Source organism: Phascolarctos cinereus, unplaced genomic scaffold (assembly GCF_003287225.1).
Source record: "Phascolarctos cinereus isolate Bilbo 61053 unplaced genomic scaffold, phaCin_HiC Scaffold_3;HRSCAF=262, whole genome shotgun sequence".
In the NCBI taxonomy this organism is placed as follows: Eukaryota; Metazoa; Chordata; class Mammalia; order Diprotodontia; family Phascolarctidae; genus Phascolarctos; species Phascolarctos cinereus.
In genome coordinates this window covers 203,087,905-203,101,558 of record NW_027555736.1, presented here as the reverse complement: position 1 = coordinate 203,101,558, position 13,654 = coordinate 203,087,905, and the positions used below count along the sequence as shown (strand labels likewise).

The 13,654-nt window shown below is 37.5% G+C and overlaps 1 protein-coding gene across 7 annotated transcripts in view; it reads left to right on the top strand.

The window, feature by feature from the left end:
• Positions 1–773: 773 nt before the first annotated feature.
• The window catches only part of TC2N (tandem C2 domains, nuclear), a 59,923-nt gene continuing 47,042 nt past the window's right edge, over positions 774–13,654 (top strand). For 2 of the 7 annotated variants that reach the window (XM_021004307.2, XM_021004306.2), the window contains exon 1: positions 774–979. The gene's annotated coding sequence lies outside the window, so the exon portion shown is untranslated. Of the gene's footprint in view, positions 980–10,053; positions 10,307–13,654 lie in introns of those variants that run through there. The other 5 variants (XM_021004302.2, XM_021004303.2, XM_021004305.2 and 2 more) reach the window with 4 other exon arrangements.

The following is a 13,654-nucleotide window of genomic DNA, read 5'->3' as shown; positions in this document are numbered from 1 at the left end:
GACCTTCAAGTTCAGCTCAGTTGGCATCTCCTCTATGAAGTCTTTCCTATCTTTCTACCTGGATATGATCTCTATGTCCTTCAGTGTCCTTTCCCTTGCCTACAAACTTTTATCACTTTGTATTTCTCCTATATGCTTATTACATTCTAATTTTTAGTCAGTTTTTTGTGACTTTGTCTTATTTCCCCTATTAGACTGTATACTTCTTAAGGGAAGGGGACTGTATCTTATAGTGTGTTGTACATAAAACATGTTTTTCTAATTGAATTGAGTGGATAGGACTAGATGATCTATATTTACTTTTATGTTTTAATGTTCTGTCAGTCTTTGAGATTAATGCATATAGTGATTTCTGAATGGCTTTATTCTCTTTGAATTTTTTGCCTCCCAAAGTTGAACTCAAGTCTCAACTTACGACTAAATTGCTAAACTTGGTGTTTGGACAAAAAAGTACTACCAGGATGTTGTAACAAAAGTTTTATGCAAAGAGATTCAAAACAATAGCACAAAGAAAGGTGTGCAGACTTCCTCCATTCATCTCAGGATAATGCAACTTCTGAAAGTAGAACAGGGAGAAGACAATTTCAATGGAAATTCAGTAAGTGATTTCCCAGTTGATTGTTTTCAAAGAACTACTTGTTTCAGGAAAGTTCTGAATAAGGTTCTTCTAAGAAGTGCTTTGTTAGGTGTAAGAGTCAAATCAGTTTGGGGCAGTGTGGCTCTCAGGATTTCAGTTTTAAGGAGCAGCTTGGTGATCAGTTATTCAGGAAAGGGACCACAGGTTCAATTCAATAAGCTTATGAATCTGGCACCATGACTAGGTTCTATAGGATATTAAAGAGAGGTATAACACATGGCAAGGTTGTGCCCTCAATGAACTTATAATTTAGTTGAGGAAATAAGACTCACCCTCAATGATAATTTACATTTGCATAGATTTCAAGGTTTGCAAAGAACTTTCTTTATAACCATTTGTAAGGTAGGTATTCATTATTTACTATTTATTGTCTTACCTTACAGATAAGGAAACTGGTCTTACAGCTAACAAGTGTGATTGAGTACTGAAATCAGTGCTTTCACTAAGGTGAAGAGGTCTGGAGAGGGGAGATCTAAATGATGTAGTTTGGAAGATGTCATGGAGTAAATCGAAATGGTTGGACATGTCTAGGCAGAGAAAAAGATACTTTAAAAATACATTTTATTGATGGCATTTATCTTTAAATCAAAATGATTTCTGGAAAAGAACCCTCTTCCCTCACCTCTTTCCCAGATTAGCTATCCCTGGTAAGAAAGAAAAACAATTAGGCAAAAATATCCAATACAGTGATCACCTCTGATAATGTGCATACAATATTCCCATCTAGTAATCTCTCAACTCTTTGCCAAGAGGGGAAGAAACATATATTGTCTGTTCTGGTGGACCATCACTAGTTTTTCATTTATTCAGAATATGGCTTCCTGCTATTGATATTTTCATTGATATTACTGTAGTTATTGAATATATTGTTAGTTTGCTTTTGCCTGTTTCACTCTGTATGAGTACATATAGATCTTGCCATGTTTTTCTGAATTCTTCAAAAATCACCATTTCTTATTGTACAATACATTCAGAGACAATAATAGGAGATAATAGTAGGGGGGAAATGGGCAAATTTGCTTTTCTCCCTTTTGCACTGGGGAAACTGCTAACATTTCTCCACTGCAAACAACGCTAGCGCATGGTTTTAAATGTGTCTTTTGATTGCATAAAGAGGTATCCTTCTATGCTTATGCTTTCAGGGTTTTTAAACACAAACAAGTGTTAGGTTTCTATCAAAAGCTTTTCCTGGATCTGTGGAAATAATTAAGTCCCTTTTGTTATTTTCACAGTTCATATGATTATATTGTTTTCCTGATGTTGAACTGTTGCGGTTTAGGGGTCTTGGGAACTCTAAAATTCAATGGCAAAGGACACGGGTCTGCCTCAAAAGAATTCCACCCCTCAAGCCTTCTTTCAATCCAAGTAGTTAATTAAAACACTGGTTGGGGTGAGGGAGATTCCTGGTGAGTCCAAATTATTTGTGATGCCAGTACAAGTGGGCCAGATTTTAAGAATCTGAGCATTTGATGAGGATAAAATCAGTACTTTTGTACAGAAAGACTGTGGGAAGATCTGGATGGGATCTAGGAATGGCAAGTAGCCCGGGTGGGCCAGGTGTAGCCAATGAAGGCCATAATGAAAGGGTAGTTAAAAGGATTATTGACTGGAATGGCAATGCCTCAGGCAAATGCCAGAGATCTGGGTTCAGGGGCTTTGGGGTTCAAGTCCCAAAGACATAGTCCTTTCCTTTTAGGGGTCCAGTATGAATCCCATTACCATCCTTGAATTCCTAGCATGAATCCAATTTAGTTGAGGTGAATTATTTTCTCAATATATTACTATAGTTTCATTATGAAGGTTTTACTTACATTTTTTGTTAATATTCATTAGTGAGAATGGGCCATCTTTTCCTTTCTCTGCTTTATCTCACTGATGTCATTGAGAGTAATTTTGTAGCATAGGTATTAATTGCTCCTAAAATGTTTGATAGAACTCATTTGCAAATTGTTTGGTTCATAAGTTCTTATTTGGTAGTTAATTTGTAGCTTGCTCAATATCTTTTTCTGAGATTGGATTATTTACTATCTCTGTTGTTTGTTTTGTTAGTTTGAGTGTTTTATATGTTTTGCAGATACTCATCAAACTTGATTTAAATGAATCTTCATTTCCACCAGGTTTGTTGCAATTCATTATGTTTATTTCCCATTTTGGTAATTTGATTTTCCTCTCTTTTTTCATAATCACGAAAGGCAATGTTAACCAACATTGTTAGTTTTTGCAAAAAGCCATTCCTTAGTTTGGCTTATCAGTTCCACAATCTCCTATTTTCATGTTTCTCTATTTCCCCTCTAATTTTCAAAATTTCTTCTTTTCTATTTAAGTTTGATAATGTAATTTCTAGCTTTTAAAGCTCAATTAGTTGATTTCTTTTTTTTTTTCTATCTTGCTAACATAAATATTCAGATATAAAATTTCCTCTGGGGACTTTTTTTTTTTAAACTCTTAAGGTCTAGTATGTTGTCTCATAGTTTTGATTAACTTAACTATAATAATTTACTATTTCTATTATTTCAACTTTGACCTACACTTTATTTATTTAGGCTGTCATTGCTAAATACCTATTTAGTTTTGTGTCTTTTGCTTATGTTTCCCTTAGTTGATACTATTTTCATTGTACTCTGGTCTATAAAGGATACATTTATTATTTCTGCTTATTGTTTATGATTCCTTTATGTCCTAAAATACTATCAGTTTTTGTAAAAGATACATTAAGATGCCAAGAAACAAGTACATTCATATATGTGCATCTCATTTAAAAGTTGCCATAGGTCAAATATGATTTTCCCCACAATTTGTTCAGCATTATAATTTCCTTCTTAAATATATTTCTGTTAGATTTAACCAGCAATGACAGAAGAATATCGAAGTCTACTATTATTATGCTGTTACACAATCTTTTTGCAATTCACCTAGCTTTTCTTTAAGAATTTATCTACTATGCCATTTGTTGTACATATAATTCATATTAGAAACTTTTCATTGTGAATAGCATATTTAAACATAATAAAGTTTCTCTGACTTTTTTTTAACATTATCAATCTGTTTGTTGCCTTATCTGAGATCATGATAGCAACTTCTGCTTCTTTATAATTGTCTGAATTTTTCCTTTACGTTTTTGCTTTAAATGTATTTCTTATGTGCAACAAATTGCTAAGTTTATAATCCATTCTTCCATTTATTTTTCTTTATAGGGGAATTTAATCCATTAATATTTAGAGTTACAGTTTTCAAGCTTATGTTTTCTTTCATCATTTTCATTCTGTCTCACCTATTTTATCCTTCTTTTTTCCAGTTTAGATAAAACTGTAGTATTGAATTCTTGTTGTTACTCCATTCATTCTTCTATTTAAGTAGTTTTAATTTGTGATATCGCTTTTAAAGAAGTGCTATTTTCATTAAACCCCCTTTCCTACTCTTTTCTTTTTCTAGGATGCTTTAGTATATTCCTAGAAATGTTAATTTTTAACAGACATGGCAGGATATAGTGGGAAGGTTTATTATTATTATTATAGGAGCCTGTTTGTGTTCTGTTCTTTTTCCTTTTGGCTTATCCTTTTTGATGTCATTCTATCTTGATTTTGGACCCCATTCAATCCTTTCTAAGCTGTACCCGCTTACTCCCTTGGGGCTGGGGTGGTGTCTCAATAATTTCCTTCCAAGAGGAATTTTTACCTAGACTCAGAACTCCATTTTGTAGAAGCTTATCTTCTAAAAGTCGAACCTCCACTCTCTAACTCTGCTCAGCAGAATTTATTCCAGAACTTTCTCTTATCTGTGGGGCTGAGGCACAACATTGCAAGATAATGCTCTTTCTGCTAATGGGAGCCTCTCCCACTCTTCCCTATGTGATCTGCCCCTCAATGTTCTAGTCTTCCTCAGGTACTTATGTGTTTTTGGATAGATTAAAACCTTTCTTCTTATATCCTAATGAGAATTTTCCTATTGCCCCACACTTCCCATTCCCTCACACCAGAAGGAGGAATTATTTATGTGTATCATCCCAATGTATATCTATGAATGAGGGGATTAAATTTTTGCACTGAAATTTGATTTCACATCTTCCATTGCTTTGAATTTTTCCTGTTACATACTTTGCTCCTCAGATTTCTCTTTAGCTCATTTTTTCTTTTTATAATCTCAGTGTAACTCAGGCATTCTGTATTATTTTTAAAAGAAAATTAAACAAAAGAACTCCCCCACTTCCCACTTCATGAACTGAAGCTTTAGTCACAGGTAAAAAGATTTCATTTCCTACACTTTCATTACAATGTAGAAGTATTTAATGTTCTTCTATTTGATAATTTTGTAAAATTAATACTTGTTCACCCCTGAGAGCTTTGTGAAAAAATAATTGAAATCTTTTCTTTTTTTTGAATGTCTAATTATTTTCTTTGATGTTTTGACACAATTTTTCAGGATGTTACTGTTGGAATTCTGTATAGTCTCTCAATATGTATTCAAGATGTACCATCTATTTCCACAGAGGAGGAATTTTCTGCATGGTTTCAAAAGTATGGGATTTATATGTTCTTTTTCATGATTTATTTTTCCTGGAAGGACTATAATGCTTATATTCTTCTTTTTTTTTGCATCTTATTTTCAAGTTCAGTAGTCTTGTTTTCTGGAGCTCTAATGTCTTCTTCTGAACTTAAAAACGTATTCTATTATTTTTCCTTCTGCCTCTATAGTCATCTTGTTGTTTCTTCTCCTCCTTCCTCTTCTGAATTTACAGTTATAGCATCTCTTTTTTCCTGGCAGCTTATTTGACACATTTATGTCTCTCCCTCCCCTCCCCCCATTTTTTTCTTTCTTCCCTCCATAAATACAGCCTGAAAACTTTTCTGCAGTTTCTAATCTTAGAGATTTGCCAGGGGCACTGGTGGTTTGAAGATTTTCCCTGGTACTACCTCTTTTAAGGATCTCTTAAGAGCCCTAATTTTTTCCCCAATTTCTTTGATATTTTTATTTAATTCTTTGATTGCTCTTCTGAATCATTCTGTACGTTCTTGGAATTTTCATTTCAGGGAGCCATGCTGAATTTCTTGTAATGTCTTTTCTTTTCCTCAAGGGATTTTGACTTAACTTGCTTTTTTCTGTGAAGTTTGTCTTTTGACATGACTCTTTTCTTTGAATGTGTGCCATTTCTTCTACTCAGCTTTTTTTCTGTCTTTATCAAGATTTTTATATGCTGTTTTTATATAGTATTCTTGATGCAAATGTGATTCTTGCTACAGGCTCTTTGCTCACTGAAAGCTCAGCATTGTTGTACCCCTCTTCCAGACTTTGTATATTATGTGCCCTGGCTTCCTTCAAGTTTCAGCTAAAATCTCATCTACTCCAAGAAGCCTTTTCTGGTCTTCCTTAATGTTCATGCTTTCCCTCCGAGATTTTCTCCAATTTATCTTGTATATATCTTGTTTGTACATAGTAATTTGCATGTTGTCTCCCCCCACCCCCCTTAGAGAGTGAGCTCCTTGCAGCCAGGGGCTGTTTTAGCCCTTTTTTATATCTCCAGCACTTAGTATAGTATCTTGTACATAGCAAGTGTTATAATACAAGCTTGTTGTCTTGACTTGGTTGGATGGATTATATAGAGTTTGTAGTCCATACGGGGTGAGAGTAAACAGTCAGGGTTATTGCTGCGGAGAGACTCAAAGGCCACTGTAGTTTGGTCTGTTCTTCCCTTTTCTCAGTTCTACTTCTGGACACCACTCTCCTCTCTGATACTTCTTCCTTCAGTCCCACTGGGAGTGAATGAGTTGGTCAGAAATGTGATAGGGGTGGGGGTGGGGGAGTACCTCCAAGAAACTCTTATGAGGCCGGGATGTTTCCAGAAGTCTTTGCAATTAGTTTCCTTCTACATCTTTCACTGGCTTTGCTGGTTGCCTGTTTCTTCCTGTACTGTATTAAATAGTTGCAACTAGTGCTGTACTCCTATCACTCTCTTTCCCTTATACTCTTTATCTTACAGTTCCCACACTTCTCCATAGCTGTTCTCTTTCCTTCCTTTTGAGCTGTGGGTTAGTCTGATTCTGAGATCTCAACCCACCCTGGGAATGCAGAGGAGTCCTTCTCCCTAGGACACTGCATCCACAAAAGATGCAGGGTTGTAGGTTTTGGGAGAAGCAAAAGGGGCATAATGAGCCTTTTTTTTTCAAAATAAAAATTTTTCTCTAACATTTTATTTAATAATTATAGTAATAATAATTCTCTCTGGAGGTTTTATACATTGTTTGGGACTGGAATACATGAATGGGTTTTGCTCTTGGTCTACACTAGTGGAGAGAGTACACACATTAATGAGATCAGAGATCGATTAATCTAATAATTTATCAATCAATTAACTATTTATTAAGTGCCTAGTATGTGCCAGGCACTGGGCTAGGTACGGGGGATACAAGCATCATATGAAATAATCCAAGTGCTCACATTCTAATGAAAGCATGAAAACAAGGGGTAAAATTTCTTCAGGACAGATAAGAATCCCTTTCACCTTGATTTGCTATCATTTTTACGTTTGTGACAGATACATGAAACTTTAGCCTATCTGAATTAAAAAGTTGAGTCAGTCTGCTTCTGAAATTAATGGAGGGGGAGAAGAGGTATACTTAAGAAATGGTGCTCAGAGTCACCTTTTGCAGGATGGAGCACAATGGCAGACTCCTATTAGATGGAGGTAATAGGAAGAAAGGGAGGGGAGGGAATACTTTTCTTGAGCAAAAGGAGGCCTTGAGTACCCTGGGTCTTAGCCTAATTCTGACACTTTTATGCTAAAAGGTCATAAACAAAGAAAGCTGGAAAGGACCCCAGAGATCCTCCAGTCCAGGGGTTCTTAACCTAGCATCTCTGAACTTGCTTTAAAAAATATTTAGATAATTGTTTTTCAACTTAATTGGTTTCCTTTGTAATCCTATGTATTTTATTTTATGCATTTGAGAACACTTTTGTTTTCTCTGAATGGGTCCATAGGCTTTATCAGAATGCCAAAGGGGTCCATGGCACAAAAATTAGAAGCCCCTGATCTAGTTCAAACTCCTCATTTTACAGATGAGAAAACTACGGCCCAGAGAGATCAGATGACTTGATTAAAGTCACACCACCAGCACCTTGCAGAGCTGGGATTCAACTCTTAGTCACCAGACTGCAAATCCAGCTTTTTTTTTTACATTATACTACACTGCCAGATTTCTTCAAAATTCTCTCAGTAAATGAGAAATTGTCTTTTAAAGTAATGCATAGAATATAGACGAACAAATGAACCTACAGCTCCCCAAACAACAAAATATTTATAGCAGCACTTTCTGTGGTACCAGAGAACTAAAAACAAAACAGATGCATATTGACTGGGGAATGGCTAAACATGTTGTGGTACATGAAGATGATGGATTATTTATTACTGTGTTGTAAGAAACAAGGAAAATAATGAAGCATCTAAAAACTGAGGAACTAATTCAAAATAAAGCAGAGTCAGGAAAACAATATACACAATGACTATAGCATTGTAAATGGAAAGGATGATAATGTAAAACAATTGAAATTGAGTGTTGTGAAATTTAAAAAAAAAACCCAAGCTTAGCCTCAAAGGAGAGACATTTGAGAAGACAAATTATTATTTTGGAACATTTCATATGATGTCAGATTTTTTTTATGGACTGATTGGTTTTGCTGAATATTTTTCTCCTTAAAAATGTCTGTTATGAGGGATAGTTTTCTAGGAGGATACTGGAAGAAATAAAGAGGAAATCGAGACAACGATACAGACAAAAGATAATAGAATTTTAAGATCAGAGTTGGATAAGCCACACGTAGACCAATCCTTACCTGCCCAAGAATTCCTCCGCAACAGGCCTGCACAACCTGTGGCCGGATTTTGGCCCATGAAAAATATAGAGGATGTTTTTCTCTACATTTTTTTTTTGGGCCACCCAAAATTCTTTGGTGGGCTGCAGGTTGTGCAGGACTGCTCTGCAACATACTTGTCATCCAGCCTTTGCTTGAAGATTGTTAGGCTTCACATGTCCAGTCTTATCCATACCATCTGCCTCTTAACCATACCACCTCCCACCTAGACTACATAAGAAGGAAGTACAACACATCTGCTAGCTCCAGTGACATCTTACTTGTTTCTCCCCAGACAAGAATGATACAAATAGGAAGGACAGACAGACAGGGAAAGTGTAAAGGAGAAATGGGAAAGTACATGTAGGAAGGAGGGGAAGAAGACACAACGCATTGGAGAATGTATTCAGAGGAATTGCTAATAAGATTGTTCTGTTCCAAACCACGAGTTAATCATTTCAATCAACAGATTAGCACCTCAGAAGTAGGAATCTGTCAGATAGTCAGGAAATAGTTCTAGAAGTTAATTCATCAAATATTTACTTAACACAGTGTGTGTGAAACCTTATACTACTGTTGGGTTTAGGCGAGATACAAAGAAGTATAATATTCAGTCTCTGTTTTACATATTTACAACGTAGATATAAAGTTACAAAAAATTAAAAGTTCAAAATAACAATCCAAAGACCTCAAGGAGGTAACATATGCTAAATGCCAAGTAACTGATACCAATGAGCTTTAGAAGTTTGCGGGACAGAGACTGTTTACCTGGGGCAGTTAGGGATTTGTTAAAAAGGTAGAATTAAGGATTAGAAAGGTTTTAGAAAGTGGGTAGAATTTGGATTAGAGGAGAGACTGTGAGACAAGTAGGTGAGAAGGTCCTACTTAATCTTATTTCACTTTGAACATACCAGTTTACCTTTTAGGCTTACAGTAAAAAAAGACACACCTCTTCCACCAGTTCTCGCCAATTTAGGCGAAAGTGATACGAAATGGCAATAACGGAGAAAATCTTGTATTTGGAGTCTTTAAAATCATGATTCAGATTGCTGTTCTGCTACCTCTATGATCTTGTGCAAACCACAGCCTTTCTTAACCTCAGTATCCACATGAAGGAGTTGGGTCTTATGATTTGTAAAGTTCCATCCAGTTTCAAATTCTACGATCAGAGGTGTGTCGTGTACGGGTTTGGGGTGGGGGTCGGAAGCAGGGAGGATTGATTCTAACTTATAAAGACCTAGTAGATCCTCTCCTGACCTCCGCTACGTTGGAACCTAGCGATAAAGACTCCCTGTATTACACATTTGACACAAAACAGTGTCCAGCTGGAAAGACCCCAACCCCTATTCATAGTGCCACCGCTCCCAGCTTCGGTGACCTTTACCTTCTTTTTGCGTCCAGTCTATTAAAGCATAATAAAAGCCTCCAGCTCTCTGCCCCTTCCCACCCTCGGGGCAGAGGCGGGGGATGGGGGAGTGGGTGCTGGGGGCACAAAAGGCGCAGGCGCAACTTCAGGTAGGTCATTGAGTTGTTCCGCACTCACTCCCGGCCACACCTCCCTAAGGGTGGGGCGGGGTTCGTGGAGCTTTCGGCTCCTGGCGCGAGTAGGTGGGGAGAACCAGATCGCCCAGGCTGCGGCGGTGACAGCATCATCCATCTGGGTTACGGGGAACGAAGCAGGTTAGTAACCGAGGTCTGCCGGGAAGCGCGCCAGCCCAGGTGCGAGGACCGCGCCGGTGAAGCAAGAAGGGGAGAAGACGTCTCTGAGAGCGGCGAAGACTCAGTCCGAGGAGGTCTAGACTCGGGCTGGGTGCGTCCGTTATTCAGGTGCGCTATTCCTAGGAGGAGGTGAGGGATAGAGGAGAGGCCCGGTTCCTCTCTCCCCCTCCCCGCAAGCCTTCTGGCTTGCGCCTAAATCCCTGGGATCTTCGCTCCCCCAACCCCCCGTGCCCCAGCTGGGAGGTCCTTTCTCTGCCCCTCCCAGCCACTTGGACCGGTAGATTTACTCAGGTGAACTTGCCTGTAGAGTTTTAATCCCTGGGAGTTTAGCTGTCAATCCAAGACTTCTCCACCTTGCTTCATTTGGTCAGGAGATTTAGCGCTGAAAGGGACCTTCGAGATCCCCTTACGACGGAGGAAACTGAGGCCCAGAGAGGAAGAAGGAACTTGATTAAAGCTATGTAGACAATAAGTAGCCTAGGCAGGGTTTGAATCCTGACTGTCTGACGCAAGATCTAGAGTTCTTAGGTCTACATCGCCTTAGCCCGCGGTTCAGCAATCACCTTTCACTTAGGCCTGGAGGAGGTGGTGGCAAGAGCAGGAACTGGGAGTGCCAGCCTGCCCAAGGCTCTCCAGTGTTTCTTTTTTGGCAGTGTTGACTTTTTCCCACCCTCTGCCAACAATCTTTTCAGCATCAGCAATGCCTTAAGTAGCCCAGGATCCCAGATTTAAAGGCGACTGATTCAGAGCTCAGCTAGTCTTTAAAGATGAGGAAACTGAAGCCGGAGGGAGGGAAAGGGGGCTTTCCCAAGGTCCCACAGCTAGATGCTAATCGAAGCCCACTTCAGTGCCCTTTCCAATACACACCTGACTGCAACCTCAAAAATCGTGTACCTCATCGTCACCATTCCTCAGCTCTAACCCTTTGACCTTTTCCAAAGGGGATAGTGATGATTTATTTTCGTAATGTATTGCAATTTGCTCATAACCTATATTATAATTTTTTCCGGTGTTTTGAAGATGTTTTTTAACGGGGGAAAGCTGCTAATTTCCTTCGGTGTTTACTGCTTTTAATTCTTAAGAAATGGATAGTATGTATAATGCACTTGCATGTAGAGTCCTGGGACAAAGACCAGGAAACTAGCTTTCCGCTGATTGTATCACTGTTTTACTCCCTTAAACTTAAATTGCCTAAGCGTTCTGAATTGGTGTTTTTTTTTTTTAACCTCCATCAAGGCAGAGAATGATACTAATCAGGCATTTTGCTAGCTGATTTGGGAACCTTGAGTAGTAGTGGCAAAGTACCTTCAAGTAACAGAATTGGAATTTCAAAGCTTATTACAGATAATTTAGTCCAATCTTCTTTACTTCAGTGGAAATTAAAACTTTCATCATCTTTTTATCCTTTATCTTTTTTCTCCTTTGTTTCAATAAGGAAACAGACCAACATATTAGTAGTAAGAACTAAACAGTTTAAGCATTCTGAAACAGTTTCTGTGTTAAAATGTTGCATATTAATAATCTTGTTAGGGAATAGCTGTCTTGGGTTTTGTCTTGTTTTCTGAATGACATTACTGTACCGCTGTACTCAAAGTGACTAAATCTCTAAATATTTTAAATTAGATATCTAAGCCAGTAAATCCCTCAGTCATTTGTAGAGAACATATTCTTTAAAGTGATGTTTCATAAAAATTATATTTTAATTTCAAATTCTTACAAAACTTAGTTTTTAGTTTTGTTTCAGAATAAGGCATCATTTTACTATATAGTATTTGCTTGAGAATATGGGGAAAATGACCATTATCAGAAACAGAATATGCAGTTAGTTGAATTTTCTTCATTGTGCAATGACATTGTTAATATGAAGGTGAAATTAATAAGTTCTTTCTAAAATGTAAAGGCTTGTATTGTTTGCCACTTTATTGCATTGTTGGAATAAAATTGTCCATTTTGAAAATTGTGATGCCCCTGGAAGGTCACTTCTGGAGCCAGATTATGTTGCTGTTGACACATTTGGAATGTGACTGTGGTAGCAATGCTAAAAGTGTTGAAAAGGCATTGTTTTATATAATCTAAACTAGTTTCACTTTTAGGTTAGCCTGGATAAAGTGAAGGATAAAATGAAAATTTCTAATTGTTCTTGGTTTGGTCTGTTCTTCTTCCTCCCTGTCCTCTGCCAGAAGGTCAGCTTCTGTCCAAACCTGTCCTGTAGGAGAGGGGGTACCTTGGTTTTGTTATAGAAATGACTCTTCAATGAAACATAAATTGAGGTATTTAGACCCTGTACTTTGTATAAGTTGACCTGCTAAATATGTATCCTCCTGTTATATAGAATGAGTTGTATTAAGGAGAATTGCTGGAACTAACACTTGTTGAGTTGATGATGCTAATTCTCAAGTGTTCAGTTTGTTCAGCTCTTAACAAAAACTTAATATAGTTACTTCTGAGCCATTGTTAAACTCCACTAAGTTGGCCACCTCCCCCTAGATATAAACAAGTGTATGATGGTAAATCTTCAGCACATAAATAAAATTTCTAAAATAGAAACACCTATCATTGCTGACTGCTCAAAAATACTTGAAACAAAGCCAAAGTGAGCTCCTAAAACAGAAGGTGTTAACAGTGGTTCCCATTTAGTGGTTCAATGATGGTTCTAGGGAATCAGGCTAAAAATTCTTTAATGGCACTTTAAGCAGTGAATGTTTGTAAAGAATGAGTAGTGTATTAAATTACTCTGGAGATTCACAACACATTTGTTGTTGTTGTTGTTATTGTTGAAAGGGCTTTGCAGGAATTAAAAACACCAGGAACCATTGTATTAGATAATGACTTTTTAGTCACTTTTCCCTAGTTCACTCTGTAGTTGGACACTCAGTGTTTCATTCTGTTCCTCAGGAATGGTGTTTTTGTTTTTAATCTGCAACTAAATATATAACATGAGTTATATAAGGGGAACAAAATTTTAAAGGTTAGAAAGCTTGCACTAGAGCAGCTAAGCATAAGGTGGTTCCAAACACCAACTTTAGATTGCTGTCATTGTCTGCCTCTTTGCCCCTATTCACATGCAGTTGAATGGACTTAGAGGAAATCATGAGACCATGCTGATCGGATCATTTATGTTATCTCCTTCCAACTGTGCTCTCACTGCAGCAAGGCAAACCTTCTGCATTCAGTTGACTCCCTATCCTACTCTTCTCAGTAACTGTTCCAAACTTTTCTTCTCCTCAAGCCTTTTTACAGCACCTCCTCCGTACACTCTTTCATAGGAACATCTTGCTTCATACTTGACTGAAAAAATATAGGCCATTTGCTAAGATGACCCTCTTCTCCCTTCTTGTTCCCCTCACCTAATTCAGACACCTCCCTCAATATCTACTCCTTTAACCTGGTCCCTGATGAAGAGTTATCTCTTCCTGTCAAAACCAGCCCCTTTAAGAAACACTCTTTAACTTATGC